Source organism: Cupressus sempervirens, chromosome 9 (assembly GCF_028749045.1).
Source record: "Cupressus sempervirens isolate cs-2001-9-10 chromosome 9, ASM2874904v1, whole genome shotgun sequence".
Classification (NCBI taxonomy): Eukaryota; Viridiplantae; Streptophyta; class Pinopsida; order Cupressales; family Cupressaceae; genus Cupressus; species Cupressus sempervirens.
Window position 1 is genome coordinate 472268816 of NC_143126.1, and position 10414 is coordinate 472279229.

The 10414-nt window shown below is 39.0% G+C and overlaps 1 pseudogene; it reads right to left on the bottom strand.

Annotated features, from left to right (window-relative positions):
• Positions 1 to 3606: 3606 nt before the first annotated feature.
• LOC149539372 (G-type lectin S-receptor-like serine/threonine-protein kinase SD2-2) lies at positions 3607 to 9400 on the bottom strand (annotated as a pseudogene).
• Between the last annotated feature and the right edge of the window lie 1014 nt (positions 9401 to 10414).

Sequence of the window (10414 nt, forward strand, 5' to 3'; positions counted from 1 at the left end):
ATACAAATTCTACGAAGAAATTACATAATCTACCACACTTGCCCCATTGTATGTGTTGCAAGTGAAATTGCCCGACTTAGCCCATCTAGCCAAACCATTACAAATTATGAGATCAAATGTGCCACATAGAGTGATCAATTCTTCCCCAAAATGATTGTAGGCTTTAGCATCTTTGGATATTCTTTCCCATTGATGATTTCTTTCTTCTATGAGCCAAATAGGGTTATCATTTACTTTGGAGCTGAAAATACTTGCTTGCCAATTTGTTGTCCTAGCATTGAAATCTCCAAAAAGAAGAACATACCCACGCTGCAAAAAAATAGCAACATCTTTCTTTAATGCAGCATAGGGGTCATTGTGATCTAAGCCACACTTTTGATAAGTTTTAGATTCTTGTGGAGCAAAGTAACAAAGTGTAATTCTGAGAAGAGTGTTATTTTCTACGATTTTGAGCCATATAATTTTTTTATTAGAATCAGTCTTTTCTAACTAAATGGCATGACCATCTCTTTCTTTTACTAGAACCATTATACCTCCATGACCTTTACCATTTCTCGCTGCCTCATTCCACACTGTCATCTTCTAGTAGCCTTCAAACAATGGGGTCTTACATCCCTCATGCTCATGTGTCTCTATGAGACAAATAATGTCTTTGCCTTCTGTGATAGGCCCTAACCCAGGCCCACGCCTCCACAGATAACCTCTACAATTCCAACAAACTAAACTTAAGGATGCCTAAGTTAAGCTTGATTGCTATTTGTTTTGATGTGAAAGACTCGAAGTTGAGTTATTACCGATAAGCATGATTGCTGATCTTGTTGTATCATTGCACGCCAAAGTGTTTGTTGTCACAACTTTGTTGCCTTCTTGCTGCCCTTCATTGGAGCGATGGCTAAAATGAGCAATAATTGGTTTTCCCTTGAACATCCAAGCTCTTTTGCCTTCATTTCTAGCTATTCTGATTTTCTCCATTTCTATTCTTCATTCTACTTCCTATCCCATGGTCAAATCCTCCTCTAAAATAGAGCGAGAACCCCTCAAGAGCTATTTTTTGTTAAGTAGATTTTGTTTGTTGCTAATGCTGGGCATGACTACCTTAATTGGCCTATTTCTCTTAGTGTGTGGTTTGCCAACCCTCCAAGCTTGATAGATTTTTCTTTGCCACAACAACACATCTTGTAAGAAATCCCTCATTAAGTTGAGGGTGTGTTCGCCTTCCCCATAATCTTTTATCCCTTTGATAATTAAATTGGATGCCCTACGCTACCTTTCCTTGACCTCTTCATCTTGTGTGTCCACACAAATCTTTGCCTCTTCTCTGGCCATATCAAGGTGTTTGCTATTTTTGTCCCAATTTTTGGTGACTTTTGAAAAACTTCTCCTCTCCTCTTCAACCTCTACCTTTCCCAACGAATTAGTGTGAAGAATCATTCTCTCCTTATAATGAGATGACTCAGTATTTGTTGTGACCTTGTTTGTTTCCAATGTAGAATTTAAGTTTTTCCATTCATCCTCCATGTTCTACCATTCAAGCTTCCCTGCTAAAAGTGTTTCTTTCAACATTGATATTTGAGCTTTTAAAATGTTGTTATTATCTACATGAGTTTTATTTTCTACAATTAACAGCTACATATTACAGTAACTTTCTTGGTCCTTAGCCTCTAGGAGTTCCAACATCCTCCTGGCCCTCAAAAGTTCTTGCACATAAAGATATGGGCACCAAGCGAGAGGTGTGGAGGTAGGGCTGTAAGTGACAAAATCAACAAAGTTTCTGCTACCACACAAATGACTTGCACCATCTAAGTGTGGGGGAGGGCACATTTTAAGAACATCTTTCTGTCTCTTCTCTGGTTCATGCAATCTCTTCCTGTGTTTCTGCTTTTCATGTGACCCTTTCAAGCGAGCAAGTCTACATTTTAAAATGCCCTTGAACTGTTTAACATTGACCCAAATATATTTCTCTGTCTTATCGAGTGATGCCATTTTCACTTGACCTAAATGGTTAGTTTCAAAGTGCACTAGAATTTCTTGACCTTTTTTGACCAATGAGATGGTTTGTTTTCCCATAGCTTGCATATCCACTGTTTGTTTTCCCATTGTTTGTGTATCCACAATTTGTTTTTCCATTGATCAAAGGAAAGAAGGATGAAACAAAAACTAACAAGAGAAAAACAAAAACAAAAAAATTGAAAAGTGCACCTTGAAACCCCTGGCTTAAAAATCTACCACTATCTTGCTGTGGGTTGAGCCCAGTCTTCATTTTGCCCTTGGAAATGAGCCTATTTAGGATCTAAACCATATCTGGTATTGTGTCTGCTACCCTGGTCCCACTGTGATGCTCTGGTGTGATGCCCTAGTCCCATTGTGTTCGTTACCTGCCTAGTGCCTTGTCTTTGCTTTTGCAAAATGGTAGGGATGCAGGTCAATATCAGCAAGACTAAGGTTATGATTTTCTCTAATAATAAAAAACAACATCAATATGAATTTTATTACAATAGAAGTATTTTTGAAGAAGTTGCAGAGTATAAATACCTTGGCATTGATTTCAACAAAAAACTAAGCTGGTCTAGCTATAGGTATAAAAGGATATTAAGTGGGTGGAAGGTTTTTTATGCTCTTCAGAATAGGTGCAGTGAAGTAGAGTTGTGAGATTGGAAAACTATTCAAACCTTGTTCGGTCTTCTTGTGCTACCAGTTGTTCTTTACAGGTGTGAAATATGGGCCAGCAACACTACTATAGCACAATGGAAACAAATTGAAGGAATCCAAAAGTGCTTGATCACAAGCAAGTTTAAAATCAAAAGAATTGTTCCATATGATATCATTCTAAGTGAAATGGGAGCTACTCCTATTGAGGCACTTGCTATGGTTCACCTTCTAAGCTATTTAAAAAGAATCAAAAAAATGGAAGAGGATAGATGGCCTAAAGTTGTCTTTAGTGACACACTATGTAAGCAAAAAAGGACATGGATGCAACAAAAAATCAAATGGATGAGTAAATAGAATATTAAAATCAATATGTGCCCCACAAATAATAAAGAAATAAAGGTCTTTCTTATGGAGAAATTCTACAAGAGAAATTGGGGAAGCGAGATCGGGAAGAAGAACTTATATTATATAAATGAGTTCAACCCCACTTGTGATCAACTCCAAAAAGCATACATAGGAGCAAACATTTCTTGGAGGGCTAAAATTCTTATTGCTTAGCTGAGAACCAACTCTCACCAACTTCAGTGTGAGATCGGGTGTTGGAAGAGGCCAAAGGAGGCCTGTGAAGAGAGAATTTGCAGATTTTGCAATTCTAGAAAAGTGGAAATTGAATAGCGCTTTATTTTAGAATGTGAGACCTACAAGAGTAGAAGAGATAAATTTGTGAATACTATATGTGACAGTTCTTGGCATAACTTATTCAATGAAGGGTACATTGAGCAATTGGGTGGACTCATCATCATCCTGCACAAGAAGCGAACAGTGCTACTTAAGTCTGCTTGACTTGTCTTGTTGTCCCATAGACTATTTTTAACCTCGTGGATGTTAAAATTTTATCTATCTGTCTGTCTACATTACTGTAGCTCTATACAGCTCTTATTATAAATCCACCAGCTTCTAGCCATTGCTATATGTATTACTGTCACTACTGTTTGTTGCATTGTCCATTTCCCAAGGAGATGGAGGCTCTGCCTTCCCTTCCAGCATTAGCACCACTTGCCCCATGCTTGGCCTCATCTCCTCCCCCCTTTCAATGCATAGCAATGCCATAACAACTGCTCTTCTTACCTCTTCAATATCTTCCTCCTCAACAACACCCGCTTCCACAACATCAATCGTGTTTCCTTGGTGGATTTGGGTTGCAGCCCAAGCTAGAAAGTAATACCTGTTGGAATCTTGTACATTTAAATCCAAACTTCTTCGCCCAGAAATTATTTCTAAAAGAGTTATACCGAAACTGTATACATTGACCTTTGTAGTGATGGGAATGCCTGAAATCCATTCTGTAACCAAATAACCACTTGTTCCTCTCGTTGTGGTCAATACGCGGCTGAAATCTCTACTCAGAAGCTTTTCCATGCCGAAGTCGGCCAACTTGGGTGAAAAATCAGCGTCGAGCAGAATGTTCTTGGGCTTTATATCCCCATGAATGATGTGTTCTCTGCACTCCTCGTGGAGGTAGACTAAGGCTCGAGCAGTGCCTAAAGTGATCTGGAATCGGGTTTTCCAGTCGAGTACCTTTCTTTCACTTTTGAAATTACTAGTGAAGAGCAGAGAATGTAGAGAGCCGTTGGGCATGTAGTCATAAACTAGTAACCTTCTCGATGCTTCTGCACAAAACCCTCGAAGCCTGATCAAATTCCTGTGTTGTATGCTTCCCAAAGAACTAATTTCCACTTGGAACTACTTATCATCTCGGCTTGAAGTGGATTCCAATTTCTTCACAGCCACAAGTGTGCCGTCTGGTAGAGATCCTTTGAAAACTGAGCCGAATCCTCCACTCCCCAGCTTACACCTGAAATTCCTTGTTGCAATCTTCAACTCCTTATAACTGAACATTCTAAGAAAAGGGTCGGAGGAATCTTCACAACTCTGAATAGATCGTAGCGCCCAATCATGACGCCTCCTCCTCACTAAAAATGAAAAGATACTCAAATAATGACAAGAGCAATGAAACTACTTGCAAGCACTATGGGGACAAGTATGGCTTTGAGTTTGGAGGACAATGGTGGATGATCAAACTTTGTGTGGGTAGAGGCAGCTACTTGAATGAAGACATTCGAATTAGTTAATTTTGTTGTAGAGTTGCGCAAGTTAAGAAGAGATCCAGACCAGATGTGGCAGGGGCCAGAAGGTGGATTGAAAGCATAAGTAGTGCACGAGTAGTTGTTGAGGCAGGGTTTCTCGTAATCCCCCTTAGTTGCGTGGGTAGAATAGAACAAAGCGTGATCATCATAAGATAGCGTTGATTTGGAGTCGATGAATATGTCGGTACTACAATTCAAGGGGCTCTGGCGAACATAGCCACTCGACCACCACTCTTGCGAATCCTAGGCTTGGTTGTCTTTCGGTGTGAAGCTCTCCACATAGCTGCAATGCTGAAGATTGTTGGAGTTGCAGGTTCCAAAAGCACCACAGAGACCATATGTGGCACATTCATCTTTGGGCTGAGACCATGCAACGTTCCACACTTTGCCATCGAACATAGAGGTTCGATTATCTCCAGACTTCATCATGATGAAATTCAGGAGCCCATTCATCTTATGGGTAGGTGTGATGATGAAATGCATCCCAGAGGTGGTAATTTCAACACTGACATTGAAGAACTCTATGTTCACCACTTCTGGAACATGAATGAAAATTTTACCATCCCAAACTCCACTCTCCCAGTACTTGACAGAATTATTCCATATTTGCATGAATTGGTTAGCGCCAGATGGGTCCACTTGATGTGAGAAAAGCCCAGGAGCAGGATCTGACGAGCTTTTCTAGGAGACAAGCTTTTGTCGTCCGTCGAATCTCATGGCAGACAACTAGGTATTTGTTGGATTGTTGAAACTCTGCCAAACCGTTTCATTTTTGTTATCATCGCTCAGCATCAAAAAGTTACCAGAATCTAACATCACAGATTGGGATGCCTTATTCGATGTGTTGACTGACCAAATAGCCTCACCCTCTACGTCGAACAATCTTAGTCTACCTTGTCTTGATAGTCTCAAAACTCCAGATTTGTTTCTTGAGGAAGTCTCTCTATTGGCCACCCAAACGATTGTCTTCTCTGGTAAATTGGCGAGCTAGATTCCAATATGCCAGTTATTGGTTTTGTTTAGGCTAAAGAATCCCAATTCAAATGTCCCGTTCTTTGAAATTAATGTCTGATTTCCATCCAGCGAAGCTCCCAAGGAGAGAGTGTCTCGAGCCTCGACAGCAGCAGCATAACTTTTGAGATTTTGTAATGAGCTTTGCTCAAACTGGTCACAAATTATCCTAATTTTCTACTTGCAATAAATGGTTGCAAGATCCACAATGAATGTAATTCTTTCTTTCGTCTGTTAATGCACTAAAAGCATATGATGCATCCACAACCAAGACATCTTTACAAGATCTGAATACAAACTAATATAATAGCCAATACTCTGGTATCATATATATAAATGCTTAATTCTGATAAAGACTAACACCTACAGCAGTAGCATATAATATGCATGAATGAATAGGAGAAACTTGGTTCTTGAAGTTGCTTTGAGTCTCCACTAACAATGCAATCAATGTCTCCAAGTATTATGCCCTAATGACAAGGTAATATAGTGTTCCTGCAACAAGGTCTTATATCAAATGCCCTACTTATTCTCCCTCTTCACACCTGGCCCTTGGCCACAAATTTGGCATAATGAAGTGATTGCAATACCACCTCCAATTGGCAATAATTCAGGTGATGTTTCACACCCTCAAAATTTCTATCATTGGGAGTTTTTGTTCCCAAAGACAAATTGATTATCTGCAGACCCTTGGCTCCCCAAATACACATGCAAATGTTTATAACAAATCCGAATGCCCTCCCACGAGGCTTTCTCCTCTATTTATATTATTCCTGCCCCCCCTTCTAGAAGAATCATAAGTGTTGTCTTATCACACTATTCTGGAAGCTTCCTCCTTTCCAACAATAGATGAGTTGTGCTTCTCGATGATTCCCTAAATTAATTAAATATAAAGTAATCTTTTTAATTTTTAAATTATTTAATGACTTTATAAGAAATCAATATAATTATTTCCCCTTAGCCTTTGAAGGATGAAAGGAAAAGAAATCTATTGAGAGGCTAAAGAGATGGGGACATTACAGTCTGCCCCTCTAGAAATTGCTTGTCCCCAAGCAATCTCAACTCTGGATGTTGCAAAATCTCTTAACTCTTCCATGTAGCATCCTCAATAGGTAGGTTCTTCTATTTAATCAAATAATCTCTAATGACACAGCTTCTTAATTTCTTCTCTCTAAAATCTAGTATAGCCTCTAGTATCAAAATCAACTTACCTTCATCATCTAAGGGTGGTAGAACTGCAAAAGGAGCCACATGATGTTCCAATGCCTTCTTGAGGCATGATACATGGAAAATATTGTGCACTTTTCTATCTTCTGGCAACTCTAGCTCGTAGGCCACTTCACCTACATGCCTAATGACTCGGAATGGTCCATAGTATTGTGGCTCGAGCTTCTCTGCACCACTCTTCTTGAGAATAGACTATCTGTAGGGCTGCAACATCAAATACACCATGTCTCCAACCTCAAAAGAGCATTCCACTCTCTTTTGATTTGTATATTGTTTTTGTTGGTTTTGTGCCTTTCAAATGTTTTCACGAAGAGCCCTTATGATATCCTAATTTTCTAGTAATATGAAATAGTGAGTGGAAAAAAATGTGCAAACTTGGTCAAATGATCAACCACCACATAAACAAAATCCTTGCCTTGCACCTTTGGCAACCTTGTGATGAAGTCCATAGATATACACTCCCACCTCTTGTTTGGAATTGGAAGTGGCTGTAATAAACCAACAGGATATGTATGGTTCTATTTGTTCTACTGAAAAACAACAGATTCTCTAACATATTATAGAACATCAGATTTTAGACCCTTACAAGTGAACCTCTCCCGAATCTGTCGATAGGTTTTGAAATACCTAGGATGGCCTGCCAATGGTGAATCATGAAAAGACCTCAATACTATGTTCTTCACTTTGGATCTTGGAGTCAAGAAAATCATCCCCTTGTAAATGATAAGTTCATTCACCACTGTGTACCTATTATCCTGTAGTGACCCATCAATAATACTTGAAGCCCAAGAATCTTTAGCATATTCTGCCACAATCAAATGACTCCAATCTTCCAAAACCTTAGCCATAGAGCTCAAATGTGGTCAGCAAGACAAGGCATCAGTGACTATATTCTATGAACCTTTGACAAAAGAAATGTCAAAATCATAAGATCGCAACTTGCTTACCCACTATTGCTGACGATCATTAAAGTCTCACTGCCCAAGGAAATGTCTCAAGCTATTATGGTCTATTCTAACAATGAACTTACTGCCTACTAAGTATTGCTTGAACTTGGCCAATGCATGCATAATGGCCAACATTTCATTGTCATATATACTGTAGCTCCTCTCAAGGCCCCTCAACTTCCTACTTTCATATGAAATTAGATGTTTTTCTTGCATAAGGACAACTCCAATCCCGTCACCTAAAGCATTACACTGCAACTCAAAGGGTTTAGTGAAATCAGGCAATGTAAGCACTGAGCAAGTAGTCATAAGTCATTTGAACATCTCAAATCATTCCTGTGCCTCACAAGTCCAAACAAAAGCCCCATTCTTAGTCAAATCTATAAGTGGTGCTACATGGCAAGAATACCCATTGACAAATCTATGATAGAATTCACATAAACCAAAAAATCCTCTAAGTTGTGTTAGATTTGTCTGAGTAGGCCACTCAATAATTGCCTTGACCTTATCTAGATCCATCTGAACTCCTTTTACACTAATGATGTGACCTAAATACAATAATTTTGTCATGTCCAAGTCACATTTTGATTCCTTAGCATATAGAGATTCCTTACCAAGAATACCCAAAACTATGTCAAGATGTGCAAGATGCTCTTCCCACGTCCGGCTATAAACCAAGATATCATCAAAGAAGACTAACACAAATTGCCTCAACTATGAATGAAATACCCTATTCATAGTAGACTGGAATGTAGTAGGGGCATTGGTTAGCCCAAACGACATAACCACAAACTCAAAATATCCACAATGGCAACAAAAAGTTGTCTTCTCAATATCTTCTTCTCTCACATGAATTTGGTGGTAACCTGATCTTAGATCAATTTTGGAGAAGTACTTGGCACCATGCAATTCATTAATCAATTCATGAATCCTTGGAATGTGGTAATGGTTCATGATTGTTCTCTTGTTAAGCATTCTATAATCAATACACATCCTTAGAGTACCATCCTTCTTTTTAACCAATACTACTGATGAAGCAAAAGGTGACTTACTCGGTCTAATATGCCCAATAGCTAGGAACTCCTTGATAGTTTTTTCTATCTCATCTTTAAGCCGCTTAGGGTGCCTGTAGGGAGTGACTATAACAGGCTTAGCACCCTCGTCCAATTCAATGATGTGTTCTATCCCTCTATCTGGAGGTCTACCAGATGGAATCTTGCTAAAGACCTTATCATGCTTGATCCTCAACTCTTGTATATCAGGATGATAAACAAATTTTTGTTGCTCTTCCTGTGTTGGCTTCAAAGCACAACTTGCTACCCACTCAACCATGTCATGATGCAAGAGATGTTCTATTTTCCTGAAAGAAATAGTCTTGCAACTGTTGTCTCTGAGTGCTTTCAACACGAGTTTTTCCATCCATCTCAAATCTCATTTCCATCTTATGGAGGTTAAGGGTGAATATTCCTATGTCATGTAACCATGTCATTCCCAAAACCATATCTGTGTCTCCCATGTTCACCACATAAAAATCTGCCTTGAACTCATAGTTATTCAAGCACATGGGCAATTTTGAAATCATTTTTTCACACCTAAGAGTGAAATTCCCTCAAACATCTCAGTCTGTAAACCATGCCTCTCAACAGGTCTAGTATCAATGAAATTGTGTGTCACACCTGTATCAAGAAGAGTAATAATCTTTTGACCAACAAGAACTCCTTGCATCCTAAAAGCCCCTTCTCACTGAATACTTGTGAAACGATCCTCTTTAAGGTTCACTTCTTCCTCTAATTCTTCATCATGTTCTGATTTTTTTGATTCTAAATCATTAATTTCAGATTGCTGGTCAGAATCAGAATCTTCAACTAGTGCCCACATTGCACAATTTGACTTCCCCTTAGGTTTCATAGGGCAGTCATGGTTAGTATCATATGGTCCCTTACAATAGAAGCATAGTTTCTTCTTCCTCAAATCATTAAGAATCTCATGGTCAAGTGGAAAAGTAGACTTATCTTTAGCTTTGTCCTCCTTCTTAGGAAACTTCTTGTTGTCAGGACTAGAAAATGTTCCCTTTGATGTAAACTTGCTAGTAGGGGCAGCAAAATCTATGCTTCGTGCCTTCTTCATTGCTTCCTATAGTGAAAGAGGATCAAAATCTTTCAACCAACCCTTTAATGGCTCCATCAATCCTTCCATGAATAAGACCACCAATCTTCTTTCACTGATACTAGGAACTATGACTGATAACTATTGGAATTCATTCACATAAGTGTCAAGGGAACCATGCTATTTTAGTTGTGCCAATTCATGGAAACTCACCTCGGGATCTTTGACATCAAACCTTTCAATCAGCTTGTTAGTAAACTCCTCATATGTAGTAATAAGGTTGTGTCCAAGAGTGACTAAGCCATGATACCACCACTCATCCGTAGC